This window comes from Aethalodelphis obliquidens, unplaced genomic scaffold (genome assembly GCF_003676395.1).
Source record: "Aethalodelphis obliquidens isolate GAN/ISIS:26980383/991018 unplaced genomic scaffold, ASM367639v1 scaffold2, whole genome shotgun sequence".
Taxonomy (NCBI): domain Eukaryota; kingdom Metazoa; phylum Chordata; class Mammalia; order Artiodactyla; family Delphinidae; genus Aethalodelphis; species Aethalodelphis obliquidens.
The window spans coordinates 63,704,450-63,722,531 of NW_020837946.1; the positions used below are offsets into that span (position 1 = coordinate 63,704,450).

General features: G+C 35.2%; 1 pseudogene; it reads left to right on the forward strand.

The window, feature by feature from the left end:
- The first annotated feature begins 2,395 nt into the window (after positions 1-2,395).
- On the forward strand, positions 2,396-4,711 carry LOC113624891 (lathosterol oxidase pseudogene; annotated as a pseudogene).
- Positions 4,712-18,082: the final 13,371 nt, after the last annotated feature.

Consider the following 18,082-nt stretch of genomic DNA (forward strand, 5'->3'; position numbering starts at 1 on the left):
ATCACAAGGGAAGAGAACAAAAGAAGAAACAGACAAAAAAGAACAACCCCCAAACAATGAGCAAAATGGTAATAAGTACATGCTTATCAATAATTACTTTAAATGGACTAAATGCTTCAATCAAAGGAAAGAGTGGCTGAATGGATACAAAGACAAAACCCATATATGTGCTGCCTACAAGAAACTCACATCAGATCTAAAGACATACAGACTGAAAGCAAAGGGATGGAAAAACGTATTTCATGCAAATGGAAATCAAAAGAATGCTGGGGTAGCAATACTTATCAGACAAAATAGACTTTAAAACAAAGACTGTAACAAGAGACAAAGAAGGACATTACATAATGATCAAAGGATCAATACAATGAGATATAACAATTACAAGTATATATGCAGCCAACATAGGAGCACCTAAATACATAAAATATTAACAGACATAAAGGGATAAATTGGCAGTAACAATAATTGTAGGGGACTTTACCATCCCACTTACAATGGACAGATCATTCAGACCAAAAAAAGAAAAAAATCAATAAGGAAACACTGGCCTTTATATGCCACATTAGACCACGTGGATTTAATAGATCTATATAGACCATTCCAACCAAAAGCAGCTGAATGCAGTTTTTCAATTGCACATGGAACATTCTCCGGGATAAATAACATGCTAGGGCGCAAAAACAAGTCTCAGTAAATTTAAGAAAACTGAAATCATATAAAGCATCTTTACAACCACAATGCTATGAGACTAGAAATCAACTACAAAGAAAAAAAAAATTGCAAAAAACAAGTGGAAGTTAAACAACATGCTACTAAACAACCAAGGGAGCACTGAAGAAATCAAAGGAGAAAAAAATCAAAAAATAGCTGGAGACAAATGAAATTAAAAAAAAAATCCAAAATCTGTGGGACACAGATCAGAAAAGCAGTTCTAAGAGGCAAGTTTATAGCAATACAAGCCTATATTAGGAAATAAGAAAAATCTCAAACAACCTAACCTTACATCTAAACTAACTAGAAAAAGAACAAACAAAACCCAAAGTTAGCAGAAGGAAAAAAAATCATAAAGATCAGAGCAGAAATAAATGAAACAGAGACTAAAAAACAATAAGAAAGATCAATGAAACTAAGAGTTGGTTCTTTGGTTCCTTAAAAAAATAAAAATAGAGCTACCATATGATCCTGCAATCCCACTCCTGGGCATATATCCAGAGAAAAACATGGTTTGAAAGGATACAGGCACCCCAATGTTCATTGCAGCACTGTTTACGATAGCCAAGACAAGGAAGCAACCTAAATGTCCACCGACAGATGAATGGATAAAGAAGCTGTGGTACGTACACACAATGTAATATTACTCAGCCATTAAAAAGAATGAAATAATGCCATTTGCAGCAACATGGATGGACCTGGTGATTATCATACTAAGTGAAGTAAGTCAAAGAAAGACAAATATTGCATAATATCGCTTATAAGCAGAACCTAAAAAAATGATATAAATGAACATATTTACAAAACAGAAACAGATTTACAGACTTAGAGAACAAACTTATGGTTACCAAGGGGGAAGGGTGAGGAGGAGGGTTAGACTGGGAGTGTGGGATTGACATGTACACACTGCTATATTTAAAATAGATGACCAACAAGGACCTACTGTATAGCACAGGGAACTCTGCTCAATATTCTGTAACAACCTAAATCGGAAAAGAATTTGAAACAGAATAGAAACATGTATATATATAACTGAATCACTTTGCAGTACACCTGAAACACAACATTGTTATTCAACTATATCCAACATAAAATAAAAATTAAAAAAATAAAAATGAGTTGGTTTTTTTGAAAAGCTAAACAAACCTGATAAACCTTTAGCCAAACTCATCAAGAAAAAAAGGAAGGGGCCCCAAATCAATAAAGTTAGAAATGAAAGAGAAGTTATAACTGACACCACAGAAATATAAAGGATCACAAGAGATTACTGTGAACAGCTATATGTCAATAAAATGGACAATATAGAAGAAATAGATTCCTGGAAATGTACAATCTCCCAATACTGAACCAGAAAGAAAAGGAAAAATATGAACAGACCAATTATCAGTAATAAAACTGAATCATTAATAAAGAAGAAAAGAACTCCCAACAAACAAAAGTCCAGGACCAGATGGCTTCACAGGAGAATTCTATCAAACATTTAGAGAAGAGTTAATACCTATCCTTCTCAAACTATTCCAAAAAATTGCAGAGGAAGGAACACTTCCAAACTTTTTCTATGAGGCTAGCATCACCCTGACACCAAAACCAGACAAAGATATCACACAAAAAGAAATTTACTGTCTAATATTACTGATGAACATAGATGCAAAAATCCTCAACAAATTAACAAACTGAATCCAACAATATGTTAGAAGGATCATACAATATGATCAAATGGGATTTATCCCAAGAATGCAAGAATGGTTCAATATCTACAATTCATGTGACATATCACATAAAAAATTGAATAAAAGACTAGCCAGAGCAGCTGAAGCCCTGCAGGAACCAAATTGGCAGCTGGCAGTGGACCCTCTCTAGGGCCTAAGATGGATCTTGTACCCAATTGTTTTTTTACACCATACATATATTCGGCCACATGGCCAGAGGATGACATCTTCCGACAAGCTATCAGTATCCTGATTACAACAAATCTCAGTGCATATAACCTTTATTTCTTCTTTGCAACACTGAGTTATTATTTTGTCTATGATCATTCATTAATGAAACACTCACAATCTTTCAAGAATCAAGTCTATCAAGAGATTATGCACTCTGTCCAGTCAATGCCATGGATCAGCATCCCCAGAGTTTCACTGTTCCTGATAGAGGTTACAGCAAATTGTATGACAGCATAAAGAGTTTCCATATGGCTGGTTTTGACTCATTGCTGTTATCCTGCTCTTTCTCTTTTTCACTGACATGCTGATCTACTGGATTCACAGAGATCTTCATCACAGACTTGTATATAAGTGCTTACACAAACCTCATCACATCTGGAAGATTCTGACTCCATTTACAAGTCATGCTTTTCACCATCTGGCTGGCGTCCTTCAGAGTCTGCCTTGCCACATATACCTTTTTATTTTCCCCTTACACACAGTAGTTTATTTAGGTTTGTATGTCTTGGTCAATATCTGGACAATTTCCATTCATGATGGTGACTTTCATGTTCCCCAAATCTTAAGGCCATTTATTAATGGCTCAGCTCATCATACAGACAACCACATGCTCTTTGACCATAACTATGGACAGTATTTCACATTGTGGGATAGAGTTGGAGGCTCCTTCAAAAATCCCTCCTCCTTTGAATGGACCAATTAGTCATGTGAAGATGACAGAAGAAGAGAGCAAGAGCCATGCAGGAAATGGTTGTAAAAATGAAAAACTATTCAATGTAGAGTTTACAAAGACTGAGTAGATTGTTGCCCAATTATTAAATATTTTTGGTCAAGAAAAATAATCTACATACGTACAGCCAAGAGGCATAGCAAGTGAATAGTATCACTTGAAAATCAGTATTGTGGGTATAGCTGAGTAATGATCATAATGGTAGGTCAAGGGAACATGTCCTGCATACCAAGATTTTAACCTCATGCTTGAAATAATGGACGTTGGTCTAAGGGACAAGTTGTGTCTTTCTAGCCAGCAGATCTGTAATTTGAATAGCTCAAACAATGATTTTTTAAAAGATAGAGGATAAATTATCAAGGGGACTAGGTTATGCCCTTTTGCCTTAATTCATCCATATTCATTAAGTAAAATTCATTGTGCTTAATGGTATCAAGACTAAACACCACAACAAAGAAATATTAATATAAAGATTGTTCCTTGTTTCAGGAATGACTAAGTATTCAGTATTTGTATGATAACGACTACTTGTAGTATTTTGTTCAAGTGGAAACACCGGTGTGAAAAAAATTGTTATATAATGTATTAGCAGCTCGGTGGCCTGATTAGTAGCAGGTGTTATAAAATTATCGTCTTCCTACACATAGAAAACTTATTTTCTGGAGACGCTGTCAAATATTACATTTTACTGATGAATAAATTGGAATTTTAGAAAATATTAATACTACCATGATTTAATCCAGATCTGGGATTATTTAAAGATTTTGATGGTTACTGTTTTAAACCATTATTTAATAAGTGTAAAATTATGTGACTGAATATATTTACAAAGGGAAATTTGATGCCCAAATAATATATTTGATCCTACTGACTTTTTAATTAAATTGATGCATTTATGTTTCAAAGTTACAATCCTATGATTTTCTATAAAAAGAAATAGTTGCCAAATATTTAGGCCTATCACTGAAGATTAGTTTTGAAATCTTATTTTCCCTCCTCTTTCTTCACTTTTCCCCATTTCCTCTACAAAAAAATTTAACAAATACTTTTATAAAGAAATGTCATGTGTCACAACAAATATGTTGGGAAAACATGGTTTGCAAAGACATTCTATAATCTATTTATGTAAAAATCAATAAAGTTGATTATGACTGTTTAAAAAATTGAATAAAAATAATACGATCATCTCAATGGATGCAGAAAAAGCCTTTGACAAAATTCAACATTCATTTATGATTAATCCTTTATACCCACTTTGTGAAGAGTTAACACACCTCAATGCAATAAAGACCATATATGAGAAGTCCACAGCCAACATCATACTCTGATAAAAAGGTGAAAGCATTTCTGCTAAGATCAGGAACAAGACAAGAATGTCCACTCTCCCCACTTTTATTCAGCATAGTATTGGAAGTCCTAGCCACAGAAATCAAATAAGAAAAATGGCAAAGAAAGAAGTAAAATTGTCACTGTTTTCAGATGACATGGTACTATACATAGAAAATCCTAAAGACATCACTGAAAAACTACTAGAGTTCAATGAATTTGGCAAGGTTGCATGACACAAAATTAATATACAGAAATATGTTGCATTTCTGTACACTGATTATGAACTATCAGAAAGACATTTTAAAAAGAGTCCCATTTATCATCATATCAAAAAGAAAAGGATACCTAGGAATAAGTCTAACTAGGGAGATAAAAAGATTTGTACTTGGAAAACTATAAGACACTGTGAAAAAAACTGAAGATGACACAGATGGAAAGATATACCATGTTCATGGACTTGGAGAATTAATACTGTTAAAATGATCATACTTCCCAAGGCAATCTACAGATTCAATGAAATTCCTACCAAAATACTGAACATATCTCACCCAATTAGAATAAATAATTCTAAAATTTGTATGTAAACACAAAAGACCCTGAACAGCCAAAACAATCTTGAGAAAGAAGAACACAGCTAGAGGTATCACATTCCCTGACTTCAGAGTATAATACAAAGCTACGATAATCAAAACAGTATAGTGCTGGAACAAAAACATACACATAGATCAAAGGGAAAGAATAGAGAGCTCATAAATAAACCCACACATTTACGGTTAACTAATCTATGATAAAGGAGGCAAGAATTTACAACGGGGAAAAGACAATCTCTTCAATAAGTGGTGCTGAGAAAACTGAACAGCTACAGGTAAAAGAATGAAATTAGAACATTTCTTTACATCTTATACAAAAATGAACTCAACATGGAGTAAAGTCCTAAAGGTAAGACAAGAAACCATAAAACTCCTAGAAGAAAACATAGGCAGAATACTCCTTGACATAAATCACAGTAATATTTTTTGTTTCCTAAGGCAAAGAAAACTAAAGCAAAAATAAACAAATGGCACCTAATTAAACTTAAAAGCTTTTGCACAGCAAAGGAAACCACTGACAAAATGAAAAACAGCCTACAGACTGGGAGAAAATATTTTCAGGTGATGACTATAACGGGGTTAATATCTAAAATATATAAACAGCTCATACTACTAAATATCAAAAAAGCAAACTCAATCCAAAAATGGGCAGAAGATCTGAATAGACATTTTTCCAAACAAGATGTACTGATTGCTAACAGGCACATGAAAAGATGCTTGACATCACTAATCAGGGAAATGCAAATCAGAACCACAGTGAAATATCACCTCACACCTGTCTCAATGGCTATGATCAAAAAGGACCACAAATAACAAATGTTGATGAGGATGTGGAGAAAAGGGAACCCTTGTCTACTGTTGGTGTGAGTGTAAATTGGTGCAGCCACTATCAAAAACAGTATGGGGGTTCTTCAACAAACTAAAAATAAAACTACTAAATGATGTAGCAATTCCACTCCTGAGTATAGATCAAAAGAAAACAAACAAACTAATTTGAAGAGATACATGCACACCAATTTTCACAGCAGCATTATTACAATAGCCAAGACATGAAAGCAACCTGTCTATCAACAGATGGGTGAAGAGGTGAGATATCTATATCTAAATATAGATATATATTAAACACACACACATAGTGGAATGCTATTTAGCCTTAGAAAAAAATGAAATTTTGTCATTTGCAAAAACATGGATGGACCTGAAGGGTATTATGCTTAGTAAAGTAAGTCAGACAAAGAAAGACAAATATTGTATGTTACCACTTACAGTGGAATCTAAAAAAATAAAACTAACTAATGAATATAATAAAACAGAAACAAAGTCACAGATTTAGAGAACAAACTGGTGGTGACCAGTGGGGAGAGGGAGGAGTGAGGGCAAAAAAGAGTACGGGGAAAGTGGAAGTGACCCCTGAACCAAGATGGCGGAGTAAGAGGACGTGCTCTCACTCCCTCTTGTGAGAACACCAGAATCACAACTAGCTGCTGGACAATCATTTGACAGGAAGACACTGAAACTCACCAAAAAAGATACCCTACATCCAAAGACAAAGGAGAAGCAAAAATGAGATGGTAGGAGGGGCACAATCACAGTAAAATCAAATCCCATAACTGCTGGGTGGGTGACTCACAGACTGGAGAACACTTATACCACAGAAGTCCACCCACTGGAGTGAAGGTTCTGAGCCCCACGTCAGGCTTCCCAACCTGGGGGTCCAGCAACGGGAGGCGGAATTCCTAGAGAATCAGACTTTGAAGGCTAGTGGGATTTGATTGCAGGACTTTAAGAGGACTGAGGGAAACAGAGACTCCACTCTTGGAGGGCACACACAAAGTAGTGTGCACATCGGGACCCAGAGGAAGGAGCAGTGACAACAGGGGAGACTGAACCAGACCTAACTGCTAGTGTTAGAGTGTCTCCTGCACAGGGAGGTGGGGGGGTGGTGGAGGGGATGGCAGTGGCTCACCGTGGGGGCAAGGACACTGGCAGCAGAAGTTATGGGAAGTACTCCTTGGTGTAAGCCCTCCCAGAGTCTGTCATCAGCCCCACCAAAAAGCCCAGGTAGGCTCCAGTGTTGGGTTGCCTCAGGCCAAACAACCAACAGGGAGGAAACCCAGCCCCATCCATCAGCAGTCAAGGGGATTAAAGTTTCACTGAGCTCGGCCCACCAAACAACAGTCAGCTCTACAAACCACCAGTCCCTCCCATCAGGAAACTTGCACAAGCCTCTACAGCCTCATCCACCAGAGGGAAGACAGCAGAAGCAAGAAAAACTACAATCCTGCAGCCTGTGGAACAAAAATCACATTCACAGAAAGATAGACAAGATGAAAAAGGCAGAGGGCTATGTACCAGATGAAGGAACAAGATAAAACCCCAGAAAAACAACTAAATGAAGTCTAGATAGGCAACCTTCCAGAAAAAGAATTCAGAATAATGATAGTGAAGACGATCCAGGACCTCGGTAAAAGAATGGAGGCAAGATCGAGAAGATGCAAGAAATGTTTAATGAAGACCTAGAAGAATTAAAGAACAAAAAAAACAGAGATGAACAATAACTGAAATGAAAACTACACTAGAAGGAATCAATAGCAGAATACCTGAGGCAGAAGAACGCATAAGTGACCTGGAAGACAGAATGGTGAAATTCACTGCCGTGGAACAAAGAAAAAAGAATGAAAAGAAATGAAGACACCCTAAGATACCTCTGGGACAATGTTAGATGCAACAACATTCGCATTATACGGGTCCCAGAAGGAGAAGAGAGACAGAAAGGAGCTGAGAAAATTATTGCAGAGATTAGTCGAAACCTTCCCTAACATGGGAAAGGAAATAGCCACCCAAGTCCAGGAAGAGCAGAGAGTCCCATAAGGATAAACCCAAGGAGAAACACACCAGAAACATAGTAATCAAATTGGCAAAACTTAAAGACAAAGAAAAATTATTGAAAGCAGCAAGGGAAAAATGACAAATAATATACAAGGGAAGTCCCATAAAGTTAACAGCTGATTTCTCAGCAGAACCTCAACAAGTCAGAAGGGAGTGGCATGATATACTTAAAGTGATGAAAGGGAACAACCTACAACCAAGATTACTCTACCCGGCAAGGATCTCATTCAGATTCGATGGAGAAATCAAAAGCTTTACAGAAGAGCAAAAGCTAAGAGAATTCAGCACCACCAAACCAGCTCTACAACAAATGCTAAAGGAAATTCTCTAAGTGGGAAACACAAAAGAAGAAAAGGACCAAAACAAACCCAAAACAATTAGGAGAATGGTCATAGGAACATACATATCAATAATTACCTTAAACGTGAATGGATTAAATGCTCCAACCAAAAGACACAGGCTTGCTGAATGGATACAAAAACAGTACCCATATATATGCTGTCTACAAGAGACCCACTTCAGACCTAGGGACACAAACAGACTGAAAGTGAGGGGATGGAAAAAGATATTCCATGCAAACAGAAATCAGAAGAAAGCTGGAGTAGCAATACTCATAACAGATAAAATGGACTTTAAAATAAAGAATGTTACAAGAGACTAGGAAGGACCCTACATAATGATCAAGGGATCAACCCAAGGAGATATGACAACTGTAAATATATATGCACCCAACATAGGAGCACATCAATACATAAGACAACTGCTAACAGCTATAAAAGAGGAAATCGACAGTAACACAGTAATAGTGGAGGACTTTAACACCTCACTTCCACCAATAGACAGATCATCCAAACAGAAAATTAATAAGGCAACACAAGCTTTAAATGACACAATAGACCAAATAGATTTAACTGATATTTATAGGACATCCCATCCCAAAACAGCAGAGTACACTTTCTTCTCAAGTGTGCATGGAACATTCTCCAGAATAGATCACATCTTGGGTCACAAATCAAGCCTCAGTAAACTTAAGAAAATTGAAATCATATCAAGCATCTTATCTGACCACAACGCTATGAGATTAGAAATGAATTACAGGGTAAAAAACGTAAAAAACACAAACACATGGAGGCTAAACAATACATTACTAAATAAGCAAGAGATCACTGAAGAAATCAAACAGGAAATCAAAAAATACCTAGAGACAAATGACAATGAAAACAACGATGATCCAAAACCTATGGGATGCAGCAAAAGCAGTTCTAAGAGGAAAGTTTATAGCTATACAAGCCTACCTCAAGAAACAAGAAAAATCTCAAATAAACAATCAAAACTTACACCTAAAGGAACTAGAGAAAGAACAACAAACAAACCCAAAGTTTGCAGAAGGAAAGAAATCATAAAGATCATAGCAGAAACAAATGAAATAGCAACAAAGAAAACAATAGCAAAGATCAATAAAACTATAATCTGGTTCTTTGAGAAGAAAAACAAAACTGATAAACCTTTAGCCAGACTCATCAAGAAAAAGAGGGAGAGGACTCAAATCAATAAAATTAGAAATGAAAAAGAAGTTACAACAGACACCACAGAAATACAAAGGATCCTAAGAGACTACTATGAGCAACTGTATGCCAATAAAATGGACAACCTGGAAGAAATGGAAAAATTCTTAGAAAGGTATAACCTTCCAAGACTGAACCAGGAAGAAATAGAAAATATGAACAGACCAATCAGAAGTAATGAAATTGAAACTATGATTAAAAACCTTCCAACAAAGAAAAGTCCAGGACCAGATGGCTTCACAGGTGAATTCTATCAAACATTAGAGGCGAGCTAACGCCCATCCTTCTCAAACTCTTCCAAAAAATTGCAGAGGAAGGAACACTCCCAAACTCATTATATGAGCCCACCATCACCCTGATACCAAGACCAGACAAAGATACTACAAAAAAAGAAAATTACAGACCAATATTACTTATGAATATAGATGCAAAAATCCTCAACAAAATACTAGCAAACAGAATCCAACAACACATTAAAAGGATCATACACCATGATCAAGTGGGATTTATCCCAGGGATGCAAGGATTCTTCAATATAGGCAAATCAATCAATGTGATACACCATATAAACAAACTGAAGAAGAAAGACCATATGATCATCTCAATACATGCAGAAAAAGCTTTTGACAAAATTCAACATTCATTTATGATAAAAACTCTCCAGAAAGTGGGCATAGAGGGAACTTCCCTCAACATAATAAAGGCCATATACGACAAACCCACAGCAAACATCATTCTCAATGGTGAATAACTGAAAGCATTTCTGCTAAGATCAGGAACAAGGCAAGGAAGTCCAGTCTCACCGCTATTATTCATCATACTTTTGGAACTCCTAGTCACGGCAATCAGAGAAGAAAAGAAATATAAGGAATACAAATTGGAAAAGAAGAAGTAAAACTGTCACTGTTTGCAGATGACATGATACTATACATAGAGAATCCTAAAGATGCCATCGGAAAACTACTAGAGGTAGTCAATGAATTCGGTAAAGTTGCAGGATACAAAATTAATGCACAGGGCTTCCCTGGTGGCGCAGTGGTTGACAGTCCTCCTGCCAATGCAGGGGACACGGATTTGTGCCCCGGTCCAGGAAGATCCCACATGCTGCGGAGCGGCTGGGCCCATGAGCCATGGCCACTGAGCCTGCGCGTCCGGAGCCTGTGCTCCACGATGGGAGAGGCCACAACAGTGAGAGGCCCACGTACCGCAAAAAAAAAAAAAAAAAAAAAGTACAGGCAAAATTAATGCACAGAAGTCTCTTGCATTCCTATATACTAATGATGAAAAATCTGAAAGAGAAATTAAGGAAACACTCCCATGTACCATTACAACAAAAAGAATAAAATACCTAGGAATAAATACCTAGGGAGATAGATAAAAGACCTGTATGCAGAAAACTATAAGATACTGATGAAAGAAACTAAAGATGATACCAACAGATGGAGAGATATACCATGTTCTTGGATTGGAAGAATCAATATTGTGAAAATGACTATACTACCCAATCTACAGATTCAATGCAATCCCTATCAAATTACCAATGGCATTTTTTTACAGAACTAGAACAAAAAATCTTAAAATTTGTATGGAGACACAAAGACCCCGAATTGCCAAAGCAGTCTTGAGGGAAAAAAACGGAGCTGGAGGAATCAGACTCCCTGACTTCAGACTATACTACAAAGCTACAGTAATCAAGACATTATGGTACTGGAACAAAAACAGAGACACAGATCAATGGAACAAGATAGAAAGCCCAGAGATAAACCCATGCACCTATGGTCAACTAACCTATGACAAAGGAGGCAATGATATACAATGGAGAAAAGTCAGTCTCTTCATAAGTGGTGCTGGGAAAACTGGAGAGCTACATGTAAAGGAATGAGATAGAACACTCCCTAACACCATACACAAAAATAAACTCAGAATGGATAAGAGACCTAAATGTAAGAATGGCCACTATAAAATTCTTAGAGGAAAACATAGGAAGAACACTCTTTGACATAAATGATAGGAAGATCTTTTTTGATCCACCTCCTACAGTAATGGAAATGACAACAAAAATAAACAAATGGGACCTAATGAAACTTAAAAGCTTTTGCACAGCAAAGGAAACCATGAACAAGACAGAAAGACAACCCTCAGAATGGAAGAAAATATTTGCAAACAAATGGATGGACAAAGGATTAATCTCCAAAATATATAAACAGCTCATGCAGTTCAATAGTAAAAAAACAAACAACCCAATCCAAAACTGGGCAGAATACCTTAATAGACATTTCTCCAAAGAAGACATACAGATGGCCAAGAAGCACATGAAAAGCTGTTCAACATCACTAATCATTAGAGAAATGCAAATCAAAACTACAATGAGGTATCACCTCACACCAGTTAGAATAGGCATCGTCAGACAATCTACAAACAACAAATGCTAGAGAGGGTGTGGAGAAAAGGGAACCCTCTTGCACTGTTGGTGGGAATGTAAATTGATACAGCCACTATGGAGAACCGTATGGAGGTTCCTTAAAAAACTAAAAATAGAATTACCATATGATCCAGCAATCCCACTACTGGGCATATACCCAGAGAAAAACATAATTCCAAAAGACACATGCACCCCAATGTTCATTGCAGCACTATTTACAATAGCCAGGTCGTGGAAGCAACCTAAATGCCCATCGACAGATGAATGGATAAAGAAGTTGTGGTACATATATATAATGGAATATTACTCAGCCATAAAAAGGAACAAAATTGAGTCATTTGTTGAGACGTGGATGGACTCTGTATGACAGAGTGAAGTAAGTAAGAGAAAAACAAATATCGTATATTAACGCATGTATGTGGAACCTAGGAAAATGGTACAGACAAACCCGTTTGCAGGGCAGAAGTTGAGACATAGATGTAGAGAACAAACGTATGGACACCAAAGGGGGAAAGCAGTGGGGGTGTGGGGATGGTGGTGTGATGAATTGGGCGATTGGGATTGACATGTATACACTGATGTGTATAAAATTGATGACTAATAAGAGCCTGCTGTATAAAAAAATAAATAAAGTAAAATTCAAAAAATTTTTTAAAAAAAGGAAAGAGTATGGGAACAAGAAGTACAAACTACTGTGATTAAAATAAATAAACTACAAGGATATATTGCACAGCACAGGGAATATAGCCAATATTTTATAACTTTAAATGGAGTATAGTCTATAAAATTTTTGAATGACTATGTTGAACACCAGAAACTATTGTGATATTTTTCTATTATGACATTTTAAACTATACCTTGATAAAAAATAAAAGAACATAAATAAAAGTAGCAAAAGGGAGAAGTTACATACAAGGGAACCCCCACAAGGGGTTTCTGCTGAGAAATATGCCAGCATAAGACTACTGGCATATTTCTCAACAGAAAATTTTCAGGCCAGAAGAGAATGGGAAGACAAATACAAAACGTTGAAAGAAAAACACTCACCATGAATTCTATACTCTTTGAAGCTGTCCTTCAGAAATGAAGGAAGGATAAATAGTTTGCCATACAAAAGCTGAGGGAGTTCGTTATCACTAGAGCTGTCTTACAAGAAATGGTGAAAGGCAGTTTTGATTGCAAGTAAAAGGATGCTAATTAGTGTCATAAAAACATAAAAAGGTAGCATAAAACTCACTAGTAATGATAAATATATAGTGAAAGTTAGAGTCTACAATATATTAATGGGGGTGTATAATATACTAACAACACTAAAAGTTAAAAAGAAATGTAGTAAAAATACCCATAAATACAAAAACCTGTTCTTAGTTTTACAATGTAAAAGTATGTAAATTTTAACGATAATCTAAAATGTGAGGGATAGGAGAAGTAAAAGTGTGAAGTTTAGGAATTCTACTGAAATGAAGTTGTTATCAATTTAAAATAGAGTGTTATAATTTTAAGATATTTTAAGTAATCTTCATGGTAATGACAAAGGAAAAATCAGTAACAATTTCACAAAAGAACAAGATAAAGAAGTCAAAGAATACTGATGCCAAAAGACATCAAAACATGAAAAAAGCAGGGTAAGAAACGAGGAACAATGAATCTACAAAACAACCAGAAGACAACAAAATGGCAATAATAAATTCTTGCCTATCAATAATTACTGTAAACATATTAAATTCTCCAATCAAAAGACACAGAATGGCTGAATGGATAAGAAAACAAGCTCCAAAAATATGCTGCCTTAAAGAGACTCCCTTTAACCATAAAGGCACACACAAACAGAGAGAAGGAATGGAAAAAGACACTCCAAGCAAATGGTAACCCCCCTACTCCCCACAAAAAAAGTAGGGGTAGCTATACTTACATCAGACAAAATGGACTTTAAACTAAAAATCATAAAAATAAATAAATAAATAAGAAGGTCATTATCCATTATATAATTTTTTAAAAGTCAATCCATAATGTTATAGCAATTGTAAATATTTGTGCATCCAACACCAAAGTACCAAAATACATACAACAAAAACTAACAAATCTAAAAGGAGAAATAAATATCAATACAATAATAGTTGGAGATTTTAATACTCCACTCTCAACAATGGATAGATCATTCTGATGGAGAACAAGGAAACAGTGTATTTAAACAATACAGTCCAAATGACCTAACAGACATATGTAGAACATTCTAGTCAACAGCAGAATTCACATTATTCTTGAGTGCACATGGAACATTTTTTAGGAGAGACCAAATGTTAGGCCATAAGACAATTCTTCAATAAGACTGAAATCATAACAAGAGGAAAACTGGAAAAAATTCACAAATACATGGAAATTAAACACTTTCCTGAACAACCAATGGATCGAAGAAGAAATTAAAGATAGAAAAGTTTGAGACAAATCAAAATGTAAACAAAACATATCAGAACTTATGGGATGCAGAGAAAAGCAGTTCTAAGCGTGAAGTTTATAGCAATAAAAACTTACATTAAGAAGCAAGAATGATCCCAAATAAACAAACTAATTCTATTCCTTAGGAACTTGAAAAATAACAAGCTGAGCCAAAAGTTAGCAGGAGGAAGGAAATAAAGATTAGAGCAGAAATTAAAGAAACAGAGAACAGGAAAATAGAAACTATTAAGCAAACTAAGAGTTGGTTCTTTGAAAAGAAACAAAACTGACAAACTCTAAGCTGGACTATCCAAGGAGAAAGGAGAGAAGACCCAAATCAAAATTTTAAATGAAAAAGGAGACATTACAACTGATACCACAGAAATACAAAAGATCATAAGATGCTACTGTGAACAAGTATATGCTAACAAACTGGATAATCTAGAAGAAATGGAAAAATTCTTAGAAACATACAACCTACCATGGCTGAATCAGGAATAGAAAATCTGAATAGACCAATTACTAGTAAGGAAATTGAATCAGTAATCTAAAACCTCCCCATGAAGAAAAGCCAAGGGCCAGATTGCTTCACTGGTGAATTTTACTGAACATTTTGAGAATAATTAAGACAAATCCTTCTCAAACTCTTCCAAAAAATTGAAGAGGGAACACTTCCAAACTCATTTTACAAGGCCAGCATTATCCTGATACCAAAGCCAGATAAGGACATTACAAGAAAAGAAAACTACAGCCCAATATCCCTAATGAATGTAGTTGCAAGTATTCTCAACAAAATACTAGCAAAACCAAGTTTAGCAGGCACATTAAAAGGATCATCCACCATGATCAAGTGGAATTTATCCCTGGGATGAAAGGACCGTTCAACATACGTAAATCAATGTGATACATTACGTTAACAGAATGAAAGAAAAGAATCATATGATAATCTCAATGGACAAAGAAAAAGCATTTGATAAAATTCAATATCTATTCATGATAAAAACACTTAACAATTAGGCCTAGAAGGAACATAACTTGACATAATAAAAGACAACAAGTGACAAGCCCACAGCCAATACTATACTCGATGGTGAAAAGTTTAAAGCTTTTCCTCTAAGATCAGGAAAAAGACAAGTGTGCCCACTCTCACCACACCTAATCAACATAGTACTGGAAGTCTTAGCTAGAGCAGTCAGGCAAGAGAAACAAAGGCATCAGAATTAAAAAGGAAGAAGTCAGATTGTCTCTATTTGCAGATGACATGATTTTATATATAGAAAATCCTAAAAACTCCACCAAAAAACCGTTAGAACTAATCAATGAATTTGGTAAGGTTGCAGGATACAAAATTAACATACAAAAATCAGCAGCGTTTCTATACACTAACAATGAATTTTATGAAAAATAAATAAATCCCATTTATAATAGCATTAAAAATAAAATAGTAATAAATTTAACTAAAGAGGTGAAAAATTTCTACTCTGAAAATTACATTTCCATTGATGAAAGAAATAGAAGACACAAATAAATGGAAAGGTATTCATGCTCATGGATTGGAAGATTAATATTGTTGAAATGTCAGTACTACCAAAAGCCACCTGTAGATTCAATGCAATCCCTGGAGTTTGGGATTAAAATATACACACTACTATATACAAATTGGATAACTAACAAGGTCCTACGGTACAGCACAGGGAACTACACTCAATATCTTATAATAACCTATAATGGAAAATAATCTAAATATATATAAATAAAAATTATCTATATATATATAGGTACATATATCTGAATCACTTTGCTGTACAACTGAAACTAACACAACATTGTAAATCAACTATATTTCAATAAAAGTTAAAAAAATAAGATTCTAATGGCATTTTTTTTACAGAAATAGAAAAAGACACTCCTAAAATTTGTTTAGTACCACCTAAAACCCTGAATAGCCAAAATAATAAGAAAGAAGAACAATGAAGGGGGCATCACACTTCCTGATTTCAAGCTATACTATAAAGCTATAGTAATTAAAATAGTATGGTACTGGGATTAAAAAAAGACAAAGAGACCAATGGAACCGAATCAAGCATATGCCTAACAAATTAAGCATAGAAGGAACATATCTCAACATAATAAAGGCCATAAATGACAAGCACCCAGCCAACATCATAAATCATATAAGGCCAACTAATATTTGACAATGGAGCCAAAAATACGAAAAGAGTCTCTTCAATAAATGGCAGTGGGAAAATAGATTATTCACATGTAAAAGAATCAAACTTGACCCCTATCTTATACCACTCACAACAATTAACTCAAAATGGATGAAATACTTAAATGTAAGAACTGAAATCATGAAACTTCTAGCAGAAAACACAGGAAAAAAGCTCCTTGACATGGGTCTTGTTAATGAATTTTTTGAAGTCATACCTAACGTACAAGCAACAAAAGCAAAAATAAATACACGGACTACATCAAACTAAAAGGCTTCTGCATACCAAAAGAAACTCTCAACAAAGTGAAAAGACAACCTATGGAATAGGAAAATATTTGCAAACCATGTATCTGTTATTTATAAAATATATAAAGAACTCATACAGTTTAGCAAAAAACCAAGTAATCCAATATAAAAATGGGCAAAAAAAAACCCTCAAAAGACATTTTTTCAAATAAGATATACAAATGGCCAATAGGTACATGAAGGGATGCTCAATATCACTAGTAATTAGGGAATTGCAAATTAAAACCACAATGAGATATCACCTTACGCCTGTTATAATGGTCATTATCAAAAAGACAAGAAACAAATGCTGACGTGGACGTGGAGAAAAGGGAACCCTTGTGTTGGTGGGATTGTAAATTGGTGCAGCCACTTTGGAAAACAGTACGAAGTTTCCTCAAAAAATTAAAAACGGAACTACCATATGATCCAGCAAGTCCACTTCTGGGAACATATCCAAAGGAAATGAGAACACTAACTCAGATATCTGTAATCCCAGGTTCATAACATTATTTACAACAGCCAAGACATGAAAACAACCTAATGTCCATCAAGGGATGAATGGATAAAGATGATGTGGTATCATATACAATGGAATATTGTTCAGCTATTAAAAAAATGAGCAAATTCTACCATTTGCAACAACATAGATGGATCTTGTAGGCATTATACTAAGTGAAATAAATTAGAGAAAGACAAATACTGTATGATCTCACTTATACAGGAAATCTAAAAACTAACACACCAAACTCATACAAAAAGATCAGAGATCAGACTGGTTATTAGAAGGGACAATGAGGGGTGAGGGGAGGGGGAATTGGAGGAAGTTGATCAAAAGGTATAAACTTCCAGTTACAAGCAAGTACTAGGAATGTAAGCTACAACATGATATAGTTAACACCGCTGTATGATATACAGTATAGGAAATCTGTTAAAAGAGTAGACCCTAAGAGTTCTCATTACCAGGTGAAAT